Here is a 19,731-nt window from a genome sequence, read left to right as displayed (position 1 = left end):
ACTATTTGTTAAGATGTGGCTAAATTAAATCAGGGTTGGCCTTAATCCTTATTCCTGGAGACTTTATAAAGAGTAATTCAGAGACAGGCAATCAGAGAAAGTCAAAGCAAGAAGTCAGAAGCCAGGTGAAACCAGAAGAGCAGAAACAAAAGGAGTGACATCGCCATGTGACAACTATCACAGATGGAAGCCAAGGGACTCCTAGGATGGTGCCAGTGTGTGGCAGCACACTACTGGCATTGGGGAAAAAGTATGGTCTTGCTGACACCTTCATTTTGAACTTTCAGCCTATGAAACCATGAGATAATAAAATTTGCGTTGTTAAGCAAACCGGGTGTGGTATTTGTGGAAGTGGCCCTGGCAAACTATGCCCCATGTCTTGTCAGTGGAGCAGTGAAGATTTTCAACCAAAGTAGGCTGACTCCTAAGTCTGTTTTACTGGCCACCACATGAAAGAATGACACTTTGGTCCAACTTTCTCTGATGCCAGTGTTTATCCTATTTCTCCTTGCCTCTCTGGGGCCACAGAAAACCTGATGAGGTTGGCTAGGACCCTCCGCCATTTCCAGACTATTGGTGAGCACTTTGAAGCCACTGTATTCCACTGTACCTCATGGGCCCGGGGAGCTCTGGGAGGCTGCCACGGGCCCATCTGAGGACGTTTTCTGCAGCCACTGCCCTGTTGGGTTGGACTGCTCCCTAGATTCTCCCTGGAGAGTGAGAACCAGGTTTTCTCCCTAATCTGCCAGGGGCCCTTCTGTTGCCCTACCCTTGATCCTCAGGCTGGGCACAGAAAGGGCAGAGTCCTTTCTCCAGGACCCATTAGCGTCTAATCTACCCGAATCCCACCACACCCAGGGGAACCTTCTGTTCTCAGGGGCTAGCCATTATGGATTTCAGATCTGAGTTCAAATTTTGTGTCAAATGCAGGGACTCTGAATTGGATGGCAAACCAGGCACACTCCTACCTTCATCAACATTTCAGCAAAAGCAGAGAGGGTCTCTGCTTCTGTCAAGTTTATTTAGCTACTGAATTACCAAGAGGTCTGGTGAGCGGTGGCCTTGTCATTATCATAGCCCCAGGCACACTTGGGGCACAGGCTAGACTTTGGTTTGACTCCAGTTCCTACTGAAAACTGAGAGAAAGAAAGCAATGTGTAAGAAGGAAACCAGGCCCTGAAGGGTTACTTATTTAAAAGTCTCAAATACAAGCCCCTTTTCAGTCACTAACACTTCAATTTTGAAGTATTTTCCATGGAAGAGGGAGCAGTGCTTCCATCTGATAGCCAAGAGCACTAGAAATATGCATTGGGAATAGATCCAGCATTATGTTTTCTTTAAATCCTGTATTTTGGTTTGTGTCTATTTGAGCTACAAACCCTTAATTTTCAAGGGTTTCTTTGAGGATTACTTCATCATCAGTACATATTGCAATTCAAAGGTAACATAATTCAGTTTTCTTGGTCTCAAGAAAGAATACAATTCTTGGGAATGATGTCAACCCATTAGACATCAAACAAACAATGATCTACAGTTACAGGCAACTTTAGTTCTCTAACTAAATCTTAACAGGAGCCATCCAGTTAAAGAACCTTTAACATGCAACTCAATACAACTTAGAATAGGTATTTTTCCAAAATGAGTATTCAGGGTTTTATTTTCTCATCTTGATTCATGAGATGTAGATATGCAACTTTAATACAAAGAAACCTTCTTGAATATATCATTTCATCCTAGATCGAGGCTCATGAACTGATTTGTCATTCCTTAGAGACACAGAGAAAAGCAGACCAATTACATGCCTTCATAAAAAGAAAATTCCACTAAATGCATGAACCTTAGAATCTTAACTCTGCCAACTATGGAAAAGATACTTTCCTCAATGAGCCTTAGTTCCTTGAATTGTAAAATAAACTATTGAAATTACCCATATTCCTCACAGAATTCTGTAAGGTTGAAGAAAAATATTGAGCCAGAATTGTTAGCATAGTGCCTAGCACATATAGCTTTCCAAATAGAAGCTGAGACGCATTCAGACACACACACATGTATCATTCATTTAGAGTAATAATTCAAAAATGCCACATGCACTTTTTTTCCCCCTGAAGTGGCCATTTAATAATCTGCCTTCTAAGTCAATGGGTATATAGAACTTATTAAAGGTCAACTGCTCTTTATTCAAATAGAGATCCTACAGAAGAATTCTGGGCTGCCATGCCGATGATGGTGATGATGCTAGTACAATTCTAAGCTCTTATGTGCACTCCACGATGTACCAAAATTAACCCTATTTTACAAATGAGGAAGCTGAGGCACCAAGTGTTCAAATATGCAGTTGGTATATTGAGCAGCCAGGATGGGAACCCAGGCAGTTGACAGCATAGTTCAGGCTATTAAGAAGTTCCACAAAATGTAGAGTTCTTTCTGACCTGCCCATAGTCCAGTTCTCTGGGTGACACAGCATTGGCTCACTGAAATGAAAATGCAGGATGTCTTCCCTTCTGTCAATCCTCAGAAGTTTTCAAGAGATGAGCCCCATTCAGAAAGGCTGACTTCCCTCAAACCACACAGGGTTGTTTGCTTTGAGAACTGAATAGGAAATCTCTGTGGTCTGTCTAACAGACCATGGTGTATTTTGGCCCTCAGTAACTGTTAGTTGGATATGAAATCTGAATTAACCCATAGTTTCAAAAACAACTTAAGAAAGACTAGCATCACTATGTGCTCTGCATTTCCCAGTTGCCCCCACTCATCTCAGAGTGCTTTCAACTGGACTTCTATTGCTTCACACCTTTTTTGACATGGTTGTGTTAAACATATTATTTTCAAAACCACTTCAAGGAATGAATATTTGAAACAAGTACTTTATAACAATCCTATTATCAAGGATAGGGAGAAGGACTTAAAAAGTCCTTATTTATATCATGAATGGTAATTGTCTTCAATGAACCAATCAGCAAGATTTTGCATACCTGTGATTTGCAACTTTCATCTATTGAGGTCCTAGTATGTGCAGAAATTAATTTTAATCCTCAGGTCAAATTATTTTTATTCCTCACAGCCATCATGTAAATTAAATATTATCTTTAGTTTTACAGAAAGAACCAACTGAAACTCCGAAAGATTAAGTAACTTTGCCCAAGGTCACAAGGTCAAAGGTTTGTTAGGAGACAGAGGCCGGCCTTGAACCCAGTTCTGTCTGAATCCAAAACCTTCACACTATCTTTCCACCACATTGAGCTGCTTCTGTGAGGGATTAAAACATGAAGCAATGAGCAAGCTTGCAACAACTGCGACTCTGAATAAAAATGCAGGTATGATTCTCATGTGTGGACCCTGCAGTTTTCAGAATAATTCAGCCCATGACAAACGACTCATATTGAGGATAAGGGTGCAGGTTGCCGAGGCTCAAGGCGGTATGGGGGAGGGTGCCAGAGGCCTTAATTTTCTTGGGGAATCTGGAACAGCCTGGGTCTGCCTCCTCACTTCCAAGCAGAGCAGACTGCTCTGAGACTTGACCACTAGCCCATACATCTAACATCCTTTCTTTACTCCTTCTCCAACTTTTACTCCCGCAGCCAACATTTCCTGAAAATGGCATGGGAAAACAGGTGAAAGGAACAGCAGAGCACAGATTGTTGGTGGGAAGGAATGTCACCAGGCCTGGGCATGAGAGGAGATGACATCAATGACTTTACAAATGAAAGCATGGGGTCATCTCTGCCACACCAAACCCACCTGCACGAAACTTCCAAGAGAAGCAATGTCTGCGGCACACTTAAGAGCAGAGGAAGGGAAGTGGCATTGTTTGTCAAAGCTGCCAATGCAAAATACCAGACATGGTTGGCTCTTATAATGAGAATTTTAATAGGGGAAAATCTTACAGGTCCAAGGCCATGGAATGCCCAAATGCAGGCACCATCAGAGATGCTTTCTCACCAAAGTCAGTTACAGGTGATCCTGGCATCCTGCCACATGGCAAGACCAGATGGCAGATGATCTCTGCCAAGGTACCTGCCTTCCCCACAGAATCTACCATCTCCCAAAGTCCAGTGATGGGCCATCAGACATATGGCTTGTCTCCTTCCAGGTCTCCTCTGTCAGGCTCAGCTGCTCTGGTTTCTTCCTGAGCCCAGTTGTGCACAATCAGGAATATGGCTCATCTCTTCGGCCTTGAACTGGTCCATGGGCCCAGAGCCTCTGGATCCTCTTTCCATGCCTCTGTGCTCTGCTGATTCTAGGCTCCAGGATCTCTCTCAGCCTCTTGGGGTTTCCCTGTCTTCCTGCAATCCTCATTTTCACATTGCAGAATCAAAATGGTAGCTTCCTTTCTTGCATCTCTCTATGTGTTTCCATTTATATCAGAGCCAGCAAAAGGGCAGAGACCCAACCCAAATCATGCCTCATTGATGTAGGCCAATCAATATCAATCCAATCTGGGAAGTGGATGTGGCTCAAGTGATTGGGCTCCCATCTACCATGTAGGAGATCCAGGGTTCAAAACCCGGGGCCTCCTGGTGAAGGCTACCTGGCCTGCACAGCAAGTTGGCTGAGTGGAGAGCTGGCCTGTGCAGAGTAATGGCCCGCACAGAGCGCTGCCCCTGCCCCACACAGGAGTGCTGCCCCATGCAGGAGAGCTGGCCCACGTATGAGTACTGACCCACAAGGAATGCTGGCCTAAATGGAGAGCTGGCACAGCAAGATGATATAACAAAAAGAGACACAGAGGAGAGACAATTAGAGATGCAGCAGACCAGGGAACTGAGGTGGTGCAAGAGAATGAGCGTCTCTCTCCTACTCTGTAAGATCCCAGGATGTGCTCCTGGAGCTGCCTAATGAGAATACAAGCAGAACCAGAAGAACACACAGCGAATGGACACAGAGCAGACAAAGGGGGGTGGGGTGGGAGGGAGGAATAAATAAATAAATCTTTAAAACAAAATCAATCTAATCAAGTGATCTATTCAAGGCCCTTTATCAGAATATAATGCAATCAAAAGGTCTCACCCCCACAGAAATGGATTAGTTAAAAAACATAATCTCTTTTTGGGATTCACCAAATTCAAATTGTCACGAGAAGGAATGAGCTTATGAAATGCTGCAGAACAGATTCTTTATTGAGTCCATTGTGACCTTGAGACTTTGCGCTGTTGGGCAGACACAATCAGAAGGCAAACATCTACCCCTACTCTCTCTGGGGTATGACAAGTGATCTCCCCGAAAGAATTAGGATAAACAGTTTGCTTTCAAATAGATGCCCGGAATTCAGGCAACTGCACTTGCCCTGATAGGCAAACTGGGAGTTGTTCCCACTGGCCTGGCTCCAGGTCTTCTAGGAGATACCCAGGAGATGGACTTCTGGCTGTGGGGATACTCAAGGCCATACAGAGCCATACTCAAGCCTCCACACTTAACCAGCTAAATGCTCCTACTGTTTCTGGCACTGTTTGTCGTGGAGTCAACATGCACAGTAGATTAGTTTGCTTAAAAAGCAACATCAATCTGTTGATTAATGTGGCAGCAAAGCAGCACTTACTTTGCCCCAGTATGCCCATCACTTGGTTTATCTGCAGAAGGGCCACTTCAGTTCATTGCTATCAATTAAACACCTACTCTGTGCTCAGGCCTGCCCTGGACTCGGGGAAAGGGATGTAAAACATGGAGACATGTGTGGTTCTTAGCCCTCAGGAAGCCCTTCTCACTGACTAGATGACATGTGAGTGCACAAGAAAGAGGCAACTGATGAGTTGACTAACATATCCCGAGTAAAGCTGCAAAGCTGTCATGGCCAAGCACAAAGGTGTGAGGGCATTGTAAGGAGGCTGGTTCTGAGCCCCTGAGGTTGGAGGGGTACAGTTAAAAGAATTCTAAGCAGTGAGTGCAGAGGTATGGAGGGTGCAGCATTATTGGGGGTCTTGTAAGTTATCCACGGTGGCTCAGGAGGAACTCACTACACACAAGACTGACAATTCAGGCTGAAAGCAGCTTGGGAAATATTCTATTTTGGGGTATGACCTTGATTATGCAGGTTAGGGGTCAACAAACAATTTTTTTTTGTGTGTGAAGAGCCAGATATTTAATACTTTCAGCCTTGAGGGCCCGATGGTTTCAGTTGAAATGACTCAACTTTGCCTTATTGTAGCCCAACAGCATTTCTTTGCATACTATGTAAAGGAAGAGTTATTGTTGTGTTCCAATAAAGCTTTATTTACAAAGAGAGGCAAAGGGATGGATTTAACCAGGGAGCAGTAAATTGCTAATCCCTGCCGAAGGCAATGGGAAACCATGTCAGGTTTTCAGACAAGATGATGATGATGTAACAGTGAGTATTTAGATAGGTCGCTGTGCCACTGGTCAAAGGAAATACTGGGGGAAGGCAGAGGATCTGGTCAGGAGACAGTGATGCCAGCATAAAGGGCAGGCCCTGTATGTCTGAGAGATTCCTTTGTGAGCCTAAATCCCTAGAACATATTATCTGTGTGGCATACTTCTCTTAGCAGATACAGCTAAGCCACAGTCCACACTCAAGTTTCTGCAAACTACAGTGTCACTCTCTTCCCAGGTGCATTTCTGACAATATACTTTGGAAAATATGTATCTTAAATTAAGTATAGATCAGCACAAAGGCAACTTGCAAATTTGACAGGTTTGTTGGGGATGCAAAAGATGGCTTGAAAAGGAAAATGTGGAAAATTAGGGTTTGATTAAGGTAAAACGGGGGCCAGATGATAAATGAGCACCACATCAGCCCTTTTTTCTTTTAATACTGAAGTGAGAAGGAGGAACTGGATCAATGCCCCGTCAATGACTAACTCTTCCCTCACAGAACAAAACTAAATTGCTAAATGTGGAGATAGAAAAATCAACCAACCAAACAAGAAACCATCCTTGGGTATATTTTGGAAGAGAGTTTCCAAGCAGAAGGAGGCCCTGCCAGGACCGAAGTTATGAACACATGAAAATTCTTTGGTAATTAACAAAATCCACCTGCATTGATGTCTTGACGTTTCCACAAACCAGAGGTAAATTGAATGTGCCAACTGTAAATCTATAATTACGAGGGATTTTGAAGCAAGTCTTCATAATAGCATGAAGGAAATCATCAGCTGAACCTCGACAGAAACCAAATGTTTAATTAATGAGATTTATGAGCAATGAGGACCTGTTTTAGGATACTTTCATCTTACAAAGAACTAGATTCCAAATTTTTCTTTGCAATTCAAAATGTATTTTCTCTCAAAAACATGGTATAAACGGGTTTATTTCCAGACTAACCCTTCAAAACCTTATTTTAACCACAAATAAATGAAATTAAAATTTGGTAGCAAGAAATGGCTCTGCAGTACTACCAGTTAAGCAAATAAAAAACAATTAAGATTGGGAAATCATTTTTTAAAAAATCTCAGTTGAAAACCAGAATTGTAAAGCACAGTGAATCCTGTGGTGGAAGATTGACTGTGGTTTATATAACCAATATCAGAACGTTCTCTCACGAACTATAACAAATATATAACATTAATATAGGGTGATAGTATTAGTGTGCGTTGGGGGAAAATACACCACATGTAAGTTATGGACTATAGTTAGTTGTAATATTTTGATGATGCTCTTTCATAGTTTGCAACAAATGTTTCACAACAATGCAAGGTGTTGGTGGGATGAGGTATGGGAGCCTTGTATGATGATATGCATGTTTGTTTTCGTAAGTTCGCAACTTTTACTACACACTTGTCGCTTATGTATGTTCACATATGAAGGATATACTTCAATAAAATTTATAATTGAAAAAAATAAAATCAGCGATTGATAAAAATATTGAGTTGAAGGAAATAAAAGAGAAACTGAGGATTCTTTTTGAGATTGTCAGCAAAGCCCACTTGGTCATTAGATCACAGACACACTGGTTTTCTTACTCTTCTTCGAAGACTCCAAGTTTGTTCTTGTCATTGGGCTTTAATGATTACTGTTCATCAGTCAGAAAGCACTTTCTAAAGCTTTTCATGTGCATGTCTAAATCCTTCTCCTCAAGGTCTCTCTGATATGCCTCCTCTGTCTGTTTATCTAAAAAAGACTCGCCATACTCAAGACAGCTTCTCTCCCATTACTGCAAGTCATTTTCTTCATAGTTTTTAAGAATTACATTATTTATTTGTTGTTTTTTTGTTTAGTGTCTGTCTCCTCCATTCATATACAAGTTCCAAGCAAGTAGGAACTTTACCTTCTTTTTATATTATTTTATTTTTTATTAGAAAAGTTCTGAGTGTACAGACTAGTTATGCATAAAATAAAGGATTGCCATATACCACCCTATTACTAACACCTCGCATTGGTATAGTACATTTGGTACAATTGATGAAAGCATATTTTTAGAATTTTACTATTAACAATAGTCCATCGTTTACTTAGTACTGCAGTTCCATGGATATATTTTTTCTTTTTATTACCATATATACAACCTGTTCTGTCAGTGCTGTTAATTATATTCATGATGTTGTGCAACCATCACCACTATCCACTATCAAAATTTTCCATCATCACAAATAGAAACTCTATGCAATTTAAGCATTAGCTCTCTATTCCTTATCCTCACCCTACCCCCAGGAACCTATATTTTAGATTCTGATTCTATGAGTTTACTTATTCTAATTGTTTCATATCAGTGAGATCATACAATATTTGGCCTGTTCTGTCTGGCTTATTTCACTCAATGTGGTATCTTGACGGTTCATACATATTGTCACATGTATCAGGACTTCATTCTGTTTTAGAACTGTATGTATATATCATATTTTTATTCCTTCATCATTTTATGGATACTACAGTTGCTTCTATGTACTGGCAAATGTGATTAATGCTGCTATTGATATTGGTGTACAGATACCTGTTTGAGACTCTGCTTTCAAATAGTTTAGGCATATACCTAGAAGTAGGATTTCAGGGTCATATGGTAATTCTAAACTTAACTTTCTGAAGAACTGCCAAACTGTCTTCTATAGTGACTGCATCATTTTACAATCTCACCAGCAATGAACGAGTGTTCTTATTTCTTCACATCCTCTCCAACACTTGTAATTATTCACTTTTTAAATAGTACCCATCCTAGTGGTTATGAAATGGTACTTCATTATGGTTTTGATTTGCATTTCCCTAAAGGCTAATGATGTAGAGCATCTTTTTCATGTGCTTTTTGGCCATTTGTATATCTTCTTTGGAGAAATGTCTATTCAAATCTTTTGCTCATTTTTAATTGGGTTATTTGCTTTTTCATTGTTGCATTGAAGGAGTTCTTTACATCTTCAGTAAACCATTATTGGATGTATGGTTTTCAAATATTTTCTTCCATCCTGTAGGTTCTCATTTCACTTTCATGATAAAGCCCTTTGAGACACAAAAATTATATTATTAATTGTGATAAGATCTCCTAATCTGTTTTTTGTTGTTGCTGCTTGTATTTTTGGTGAAAAGTAAGTATCATTTCCTAACAAAAGATCCTGAATGTGCCTCCCTACATTTTCTCCTAGTTTTATATTTCTGGCTCTTGTATTTAGGTATTTCATCAATTTTGAGTTGATTTTTGCATATGGATGCTATGGTAGAGGTTCATATTCTTACTTTACAAATGTTGATCCATTATTTCCAGTACCATTTGTTGAAGAGATTATTCTTTCCCAATTGAGAGGTCTTTAGCCCCTTGTCAAAAATAAGTTGATGATAAATGTGAACGTTGTTTTCTAGGCTCTCAATTTGATTTCATTGGTCTATATACCTGTTTTGTGCCAATACATGCTGTATTGATTGCAGGGGCTTTGCCATAAATATTAAGATCGGGAAGTATGTGTGCTCCAACTTCGTTCTTCTTTTTCAAGATGTGCTTTGGCTATTTGGGGCCCTTTTTAATTCCATATAAATTTGATGATTGGCTTTTCCACTTCTGCAAAAAAAAGGTTGCTGGAAATATGATCAGAATTGCATTTATCTACAAATTGCTTTGAGTGGAATAGACATTTTAGCAATATTTAGGCTTCCAATCTATGAACATGAAATGTCCTCTCATTTATTTAGGTCTTCTTTGATTGCTTTTAAAGCAATTTTTGTAGTTTTTGTGTTCAAGTCCTTTACAACTTTGGTCAGATTCATTCCTAGATATTTGATTCTGTTAGTTGCTATTGTAAACAAGTTTTTCCTCCATTTCTTCTTCTGATATCCAAAAAAGTATTATGTTCTTGAACTCATCCATCCTTGTAGGGGTGGGGACATTTTGATTGGATTACATCAGTGAGGTGTGACTTAGGTTTGACTTCCACCCTCTTGCTGGGTATGATATAAATGGAGACACAGAGAAAGGAAGCTGAGATTCTTTAGCCTGCCATGTGAGAGGACTTGAGGATGGCTAGCAGCCAAAGCTTAAGCCCCCAAGAGTCTGGGCAAGGAGCAACTCAAGGTTGAAGAAACAAACCATATGCCTGAGAGCCCACAGCTGACCTGGGGAAGAAAGTGGAGCAGCCAGGCCTGAGAGAGGAAACCGGGAAAGAGATAAGCCCTATGTTTGGTTGCCCATAGCTGAGCTCCAGGAAACAGGAGATTCTGGAGGGGAAGGCAGGGACCATGACAGAGATTGGCCATGATATTTGCCATGTGACAGGATACAAGGATCATCACTAGCTTACTCTGGTGAGAAAGCATCTCTGATGGTGCTTTGATTTGGACATTTCATGGCCTTGGAACTGTAAGTTTTATCCTAAATAAAACACCCATTATAAAGTAAACTCATTTTGGTACTTTGCACTGGCAGCCCTGTGGCAAACTAAGACACTAGTATATGGAAATATTACTAATTTTGGGGTGTTGATCTTGTAACCCACCACTTTGCTGAATTCATTTACTAGCTCTAAGAGCTATTGTGTAGATTGTTCAGGATTTTCTATATAGGGTCATGCATTCTGCAAATTGGTAAAGCTTTACTTCTTCCTTTTTAATTTGGCTGCCTTTTAATTTCTTGCCTAATTGCTCAGGCTAGAACTTCCAGTACAAGATTTAATAGCAGTGGTGACAGTAGGTTTCCTTGTATTGTTCCAGATTTTAGAGGGCAAGTTTTCAACCTTTCATCTTAAACTATGAGGTTAGCTGTAAGTTTTTCATGTTGAGGAAATTTCCTTCTATTCCTAGTCTTCTAAGTGTTTCTATCAAAGTGGGATGTTGGATTTTGTCAAATGCCCTTTCTGTGGCAACTGAGATGATCATGTTGTGTTTTTTTTTTTTCTTTCGTTCTGTCAATGTGCTATATTTCATTATTGATTTTCTTTTTTGTTTGGAGGTTTTTGATGACTGACTCAGTCTCATTACTAATTATTCATTTGTTGAGATATTTTTCTTCTTGAGTCAGTATGGGTAGTTTGTAAGTTTCTATGAAATTATTTATTTCATCTATGTTACCTAATTTATTGGTATACAGCTGATCATGGTAAACTCTTACACTCCTTAACATCTCAGTTGGGTAAGGAGTAACATCCCCCTTTTCATTTCTGATCGTAGTTATTTGTAACTCTCTTTCCCTTCGACAGTCTAGCTAAAGATTTGTCAATTTTATTGATTTTTTTCCTTAAAGTCTCTATTTAATTTCTCTTCATTCTAATTTTTGTTATTTACTTCCTTATGCTTTTTCTGGGTTTAGTTTCCTTTTTTACTCTAATTCTTCCAGTGTTGAGGTTTGTTCTCTGATTTGAAACCTTTTTTTAATTTTTTAATAATAACCTGAGGCTATAGATTTCTCTCTCAGCACTACTTTTGCTGCCTCCAATGAGTTTTGGTATGTTTTATTTTCATTTTCTTTTACCTCATGATTTTTTCCCAATTTCCATTGTGATTTGTTCTTTAATTCACCAGTTGTTTAAGAATACATTATTTTCTACATATTCGTGAATTTCCCATTTCTCCCTCTGTTATTGATTTCAAGCTTCATTCTATTGTGGCTGAACAAGATTCATTATATTATTTTAAAATTTTTCAAGTATTGAGAATAGTTTTGACACCTAAGATATGCTCTATCCTGGAGAAAGATCCATATGCACTTGAAAAGAATGTGTATTTTGTTGTTGCTGATGGGAAGCAAAGAATGAGACAATAAGAATAAAATTTATTGAAAATTGGGAAACGGACTTGGCCCAGTGGTTAGGGCGTCCATCTACCACATGGGAGGTCCACGGTTCAAACCCCAGGCCTCCTGACCCGTGTGGAGCTGGCCCATGCGCAGTGCTGATGCATGCAAGGAGTGCCTCACCAAGCAGGGGTGTCCCCTGCGTAGGGGAGCCCCACGCGCAAGGAGTGCGCCCCGTAAGGAGAGCCGCCCAGCGCAAAAGAAAAGTGCAGCCTGCCCAGGAATGGCGCCGCCCACACTTCCCGTGCTGCTGACGGCAACAGAAGCGGACAAAGGAACGAGACGCAACAAATAGACACAGAGAACAGACAACCGGGGAAGGGGGGGAATTAAATAAATAAATAAATCTTAAAAAAAAAAAATTATTGAAAATATACTATGAACCAGATACTTTGCTAAGTGTTTCTGCTTTTAATCCAGATAGCAACTTTTTGAAGTTCATTTTTTTAGCATTATTAATTCAACTAAGGAAACTGAAGTTCAAAGAACTTAAATAATTTAATCAAGAAAACAATTCTAAATTATGGATCAAGGTTTGAATGAAAATTTGTCCAGGATATTTTTTTCTGTATGAAATTTCTTCAGAAAGAATATATTTTAAAAAAAGAAGAAAAGAATATGTTTATGTTAGATGTTTTTTACTCATGAACATGAACATAAAAATTTAAAACAAATAATGGGTGAGGTTGATTTGATATTTTCTTTTCTAAAAAGTAAACTGTTGCTTAACAAATTGCTTTAAATTATAATAATAACCAGTTATCACAAAGCTAATAATAATGATTTGAATTAAAAATAAATCCATTTTTCACTGTGGCTGTGTTCCTGAACTCTTTCATGCAACAATTGCCAAAATTGGGGGTTATATATGTTAGCTAGTAACAGTTATATCTTTCCCCATTTCCATAAGTAAGCAGACAAAATATGTAAAAACAACTGCATCCACAGAACCCAAAGCAAGAAAAATAGAAGATCAAATAGATTATTTTCCTGTATTAACTAATCTGTATCTAGGGCTGGCGCTTTGCCTACATTTATAAGTTCCATGTAATCGTCATGGCTGGCATGTTTTTCACTTATAGAGGAAGACTAAAATAGTCTATTAAGAGGAAAAGAAGCAATTTCTCTTTCCATATTCCCATCCAAAATAAGTGTAGTACCCATCATAATAGAGAATGGAAGCAGGTGATAGAGATCAAACCTAAAAAAGTAGCTGTGGGCATTTCTTTTGATGTCCTCCAACTCTAAAAATGTGTGCTTGAAAATGAAGCTCTCTGGATTTTGTTTTTCTGAACCCTGCTTATATTCGGTTTACTTAGTTTTGTATCATTTATTCCCAAGCTTTACACTGCAAAATAAGTGCAACTCGAGCTCTTTCAAAGAATTGAGGACATAAGCGAATGTATCATTTTGACAGTAGAAAATGACAAAATATCTTTCAGGATCTTTCCATACTTGGCTGATAAATGAACCATATCAATCACAAATTCTAATACCAAGCAAAGACTAGTGAAAACAAATAAGCCCATTCAGAATACAGTGAGGAAGACAGCATAGTGTTATATGACCAGAAAAGGATAAAGATTGATTTCTTGTTGATTTGTAAATAATATGCAAATTGGAAAATGAGTCATGCTGCAATTTAAAGCTCTCAGTTAATTACTTATTTACCAAGGGACTACTACAAAATGATGATTATGCAGTCTTTATTTATACATTAATTTCTAATTGCTTATTTTTTAAATAAATTATGCAGTATGAAATATTTAATCCATATAAATTAGCAAAACAAGCATATATTGCATATAAGGCCAATTCAGACTAACCCCCTTGACTCTTAACATTATATTTACCTTAAAAACTCATAAAAAGAATCTCTTCAGGATGTTTACATAATTATAATGAGGTGTATAAATACAAACAAACATAAATATTACAAATTAGTTTTTAAACTTTAATTATAAAATTGATATAAATAATTAGAAATTTTAACAATCACTCCATAACTGCAGTGAGAATGTATCACGAGAAGACTGTTAGTGGATTTTAGAGCTAAATATATTTAGACCAGTGAGGTAGACTTTGCCTGTACTCACCAATATCATATTCTTTCTTTTTTAGACATTCAAAAAATTAGATGAAGCCACATAGTCAACTTTGGCTTATGAAAGGAGAGTAAAAAAAAAACCAGTGTGTCATTTCAGAAACACAGCAGTGCTATATCCTCCAGCCTCTCTTCAGCATAGAAATGTGGAGGACTAGTTTTGAGATAATGAAGTCACCAGATAGAATCAGCCTGGAAATTGCCTTCCTGCAATCTCCAAGATTTAAAGAAAAAATTGTTCAAGGAGAAAATTAACTGTTATTAATCCACCAAGATTTTGGGATTGTTTGTTATTGCAGCCCAACCTCTCCTGTCCTTTCCAACTGCTCTTCTGAATACACAGATTTGATGTTAATTTTCCAGGACATAAAGAACTCCCTTTGAAATAGCTAGGTTTCTACAAGGTGGCCGATGAATTTGAATAAATTATGTGAAAATTTCCTATTGATTATTCTATGATATCTGAGATTTTTTTTTTCTGATTTCAGATAGTCTTTGGATTGTAATAAAATGAGTACATCCCATCATTTTAACTTATTCTGTGGAAGATATTGCATTAAGTACCTTTACATACACACTGTTCAAAGAAATTCAACAATGAAGACTTTTGTAGTATGAATAATACTCTGTTTATAACTTGTTTTTCAATATGGATTCCTTATTGGGGTCAAATGGCCAGAGACAGTTTAATCACATAATAGGAGGCCAACAGTTATTGAGTCAGAAAAGTTGGAAAATTGGAAAGAAAATAAAAGGACATACAAATAAGAAAACTCAGTTATTTGCCCCACCTACCCACCCATGTAAGAACTAGAAGGTCTGTGTTGTCTTCGAGATGGGACCTGAGGGACGGTGAAGAATTTCCAAGTTATCAAATGCCACTTTGCTGCTGGAAGGAGGATATGAAGTCTTCTTCAGAGTCTCAGCACCATGAACGGTTACTTCCTTCTGAGCAAAGGAACGTGCTTTTCTGTGGTTGACCATAAAGGCAGCATTTGGTCAAAGTCCCTTCTTTGCATCAGTAGCTAGGAATTGTTTTTTAAATATATGGTCTAGCATTTGGAAGTGTAAATGGCCTTACAGCAAGGTACCTCCGGCTTTGTCTATATTTTCTTACTTTTTGTCTTGTCAAACTTCAGTTTTATCATAAATCACTTCACATTCTTTCTGTAATTATATAGGTATAAAAATTAACAAGGAGAATTAAATGATTCTCTCCATAGCTGATATTCTTTTTTTCTTTTAGGAAACTGGGGAGCTAACTCTTTTAAGTATTAAATTTGATCATAGATAATTTGCTCCACTATGTGGGTGGCTGCAAAGCAAACAATCAGGAACTGTTCGCTCCTGTATTAGGATACAATGCTGATATTCTAACATGCCTTAGCCCACATACCCACTATAACATAGTTTTCCTAGAGGTGTTAATTTCATCAAAAAGAGTGATTCCCTCAGGGATGTATCATAGAATAATCAATAATTAAGCAGTATCTAGAGCCAGACTCTATGGGTTCTAATCCAAGCTCTGGAAATTACAACATTCTTGATCTTAGACAAATTATTTAAACTCTTTGAGTTGCTGAATTCATGAGTCAAATGAGTATGAATATAAACAGTGTACTCCTTTTGTAGAAGGCATTAAATGTGATTTTGCAAACATATTTAGAATGGTCCTTAACACTGCTCAATAAATCTTAGCTCTTTTTGTGAAAGACTTTGTATATGTATGTATATGTATATGTGTATTTATATGCACACTTGAAGACTTCAATGTACCATGAAAAAATGAAGGATAAGTGTCAGCAAAATTTAATGGTACTTTTTAAAGGCAGAATCTAGAATCATTATCCCAATATCTTTTAACAGTAACTGCCAGTTCTTCCAGGTTTTGTGGACCAGTAGGGCAGGAAAAAACCTAGAACAAAAGACTAGATTTAAAACACTTTTCTTACATAGCATAGTACTTAACCCTTGCAAGGCTGTTACTAAATTCCCTGTTGCAAAGCTGACATCATGGAAGACAGCAGACTAGGAAGCTACAGGAATTGGTCTCTCCACTAAAACAACTATTGATCTGGGAAGAGCTGTTCAAATCAACTATTTCAGAACTCTGGACTTTAAACTCTTACAGCATCCCAGTAGGTACTTGGTCAAGAGAGAGACTGAAAAAATTAAGTGAACTTTGGCATTTTACATAGTGGCTCCCAGCTCCCAGCTCCCACTCTATGGCAGGCAGTCATGGGGAGAGCATTCCAGGTGAGGCTATTTGGTGCCAGGGTGGGAATAGGAACCTGGTCCCGCAAAAGCCATGCATGTGGATTTTGATCTGCCTGGCAGTCACTGAGGGGTAGTACAGAGGATGGCATTGCGTCAACTTCCATGGATGGAAGCATCTTTCCTAATGGCATCTATTGAGGGAATTTAAAGAGACATTTTTTGTGTGTATTTTTCTTGGATCCAGCCTTTTAAGGAAATCTCTGTCAGGTCACTGGCTGACTACAGAGATAAAGGAATAAGGTTTCAGTGACCACACAAACAAGGAAAAAGTGTTTGCAAAAATAGTTTGGAAATTTGACTTAAGAAAAGTATGACTGCAAACTTCATCAAACCACAACTCCATTACCTGTGAAGAACAGAGAATCTGATTTCCAGAGCTGTCACATTGCAATATTCAAAATGTCCACTTCTCAACATAAATTACAAAGCATGCAAAGTGTAAAGGAAAGTATGGTCCATTCTCAAGAAAAAAGAAAAACTGTTACAAAAAAATTTGTAGGAAAACCTAGACACTGGACACATTAGACAGTTTAAATTAACTTTGATAAATATGTTTAAAGAGCTGACAGACAACATGGACAAAGATTTAAAGGAAAAAACAGAATGACAGATGAACAAGTAGATAATATAAATAAAGAGATGGAAATTATAAAAAGGACCAAATAGAAATTATCAGCAATAATTTTTAATGTAAATGGATTAAACTCACCAATTAAAAGACAGAAATTGGCATAATTTATAAAGGAAACATGATCCAAACATACACTGCTTACAAGTAATTCACTTTAGATACAAAGACACAAATAGGTTGAAAGGATGGAAAAATATATTTCAGGATAATAGTAAGCACAAGAGAGCTGGTATAGCTATGCTAATATCAGACAGAATAGAACTGAAATAAATAATTGTTAAAAAAGAAAAAGAAGGCCATTTTATAGTGACAAAATAGTCAGTTTTTAAAGACATTATAATAATTATAAACATATACACATCAAGCATCAGCACTCCAAAAATCTGTGAACAAATATTGTCACAATTGAAGGGAAAAATAGATCTATAAGAAAAGAGAATTCTATATTCACTTTCAATAATGGATAGGACAGTGAGACAGAAGTTCAAAAGGAAAGAGATGACTTGAACAACATCGTAAAACTAGACCTAGCTGACACACACAGAATATTTCATGCCAGTACAGTTTATTATGCATTCTTCCCAAGTGTATATGGAACATTCTCCATGATTGACCATATGTTAGACCATGACACTATTCTCAATAAATTTATAAAGATTGAAATTACAAACAGTACTTTTTCCAACAACAATGAAATGAAATTAGAAATCAATGATAGAAGAAAAACTGGAATATTTGCAAAATCATGAACATTAAACAACACATGTTTAACAACCAATGGGTCAGTGAAGAACTCTCTAAGGAGATTAGAAAATATTTTCACACAAAGTAAAACAAAAACCGTAACAAAACTCATGTAGCAAACGAGTTCTCAGAGGGAAATTCATAGTAGTAAACAAATTTATTAAAAAACAAGAAAGATTTCAAATCAATGCCCTACCTGTACACCTTAGTAAGGAACTAGAAAAAGAACAGCTAACTCAAACACAAAGCCAGCAGAAGGAAAGACCTAACAGAATACAACAGAGATAAAAGAAACAGAGAATAGAAAAACAGTAGAATCAACAAAATTCAAAGTTAGTTCTTTGAGAAGATCAGCATAATTGATTAACTTTTAGCTAGACTAAGAAACAAAAACAGAGAAGATGCAAGTAACTAAAATCAGAAGTTAGTGTGAACATATTATTGACCTCACAGAATTTAAAAGGATTACAAGAGAATATTATGGGCAATAGTACCGCGACAAATTCAATAATCTAGATGGAATGCAAATATTCTTAGAAACACACAAATTATCAAAACTGACTCAAGAAGAATTTGAAAATCTCAACAGACCTATAGCAAGTAAAGAAATTGAGTCTGCAATCAAAAACTTCCCACTAAAACAAAGTTCAAGACCAGAAGTCTTCACTGGAGAATTCTACCAAACTCTTCTGAAATATAGACTAGGAGGGAGGCCTGCCTAATGCAGTCAATAAGGCCAGCATTAACCTTGTATCAGAGCTAGATGATATCACAAGAAAAGAAAACTATAGACCAATATCCCTTATGAATACAGGCACAGAAATTCTGAACAAAATACTAGCAAACTGATTCCAATAGCACAAAAAGGATTATATACCATGATCAATTGGGGTTTATCCCAGGAATGCATGAATGGTTTTTTAAGACAACCAATTAATATAATACAGGACATTAATAGAATAGAGGGGGAAAAAAAACACACACACAAAGGTGAAAGAATGAATGCTTTCTCCTAAGTGTAAGAACAAACCAAGGATGCCCATTTTCACCAGTAGAGTCTTAGATTTGGCACTAAGAAAATGGGCATCAAAAAAAAAAAAAAGATAAATTGGACTTTAACAAAATTAAAATGTTTTTGTGCAGCAAAGGACATTATCAAGAATATGAAAAGATAACCAACTGAATGGGGAAAAGTATTTGCAAATCATATGTTTGTCAAAGGTTTAATATACACAATATATAAAAAAACTATTACATCTCAAAAAAAAAAGACAACTCAATTTTAAAAATGGGCAAAATCCTTGAATAAACCTTTTTACAAGGAAAATATTCAAACGTCAAATGAGCACATGAAAAGGTTTTCAACACCATTGGTCATAAAGGAAATGCAAACCAAAACCAAGCTGAGATATTACTTCACATCCACTAGTACGGCTTTAATAAAAAATGTGGAAAATAACAAATGTTGGTGAGGACGTGGAGAAATAGGAACCATTGTACATTGGTGGTAAGGATGTAAAATAGTGCAATGGCTGTGGAAAATAGTTTGGTGTTTCCTCAGAAAGTTAAATATAGAATTATCATATGACCAAGCAATTCCACTCTTGGGTATACAAATAGAAATGAAATCATATGCACACACAGAAACTTGTACAAGAAATTTATAGCAGCATCATTCATAAGGACCAAAGATGGAAACACCCCAAATGTCCTTCAATGGACAAATGGATAAATAAACTGTGGCATACACATTAAATGGAATATTATTTGACTATAAAAAAGAACAAAGAACAAATAAAAGCTACAACTCAGATGAATTCT

General features: G+C 37.5%; 1 protein-coding gene across 12 annotated transcripts in view; it reads right to left on the bottom strand.

Annotated features, from left to right (window-relative positions):
• The window catches only part of CTNNA2 (catenin alpha 2), a 1,156,618-nt gene that overhangs the window by 665,530 nt on the left and 471,357 nt on the right, over positions 1 to 19,731 (bottom strand). The gene's annotated exons all lie outside the window — the stretch shown is intronic.

The sequence above is a fragment of the Dasypus novemcinctus genome, chromosome 17 (genome assembly GCF_030445035.2).
Source record: "Dasypus novemcinctus isolate mDasNov1 chromosome 17, mDasNov1.1.hap2, whole genome shotgun sequence".
In the NCBI taxonomy this organism is placed as follows: Eukaryota; Metazoa; Chordata; class Mammalia; order Cingulata; family Dasypodidae; genus Dasypus; species Dasypus novemcinctus.
This window is presented reverse-complemented; position numbering and strand designations above follow the sequence as displayed.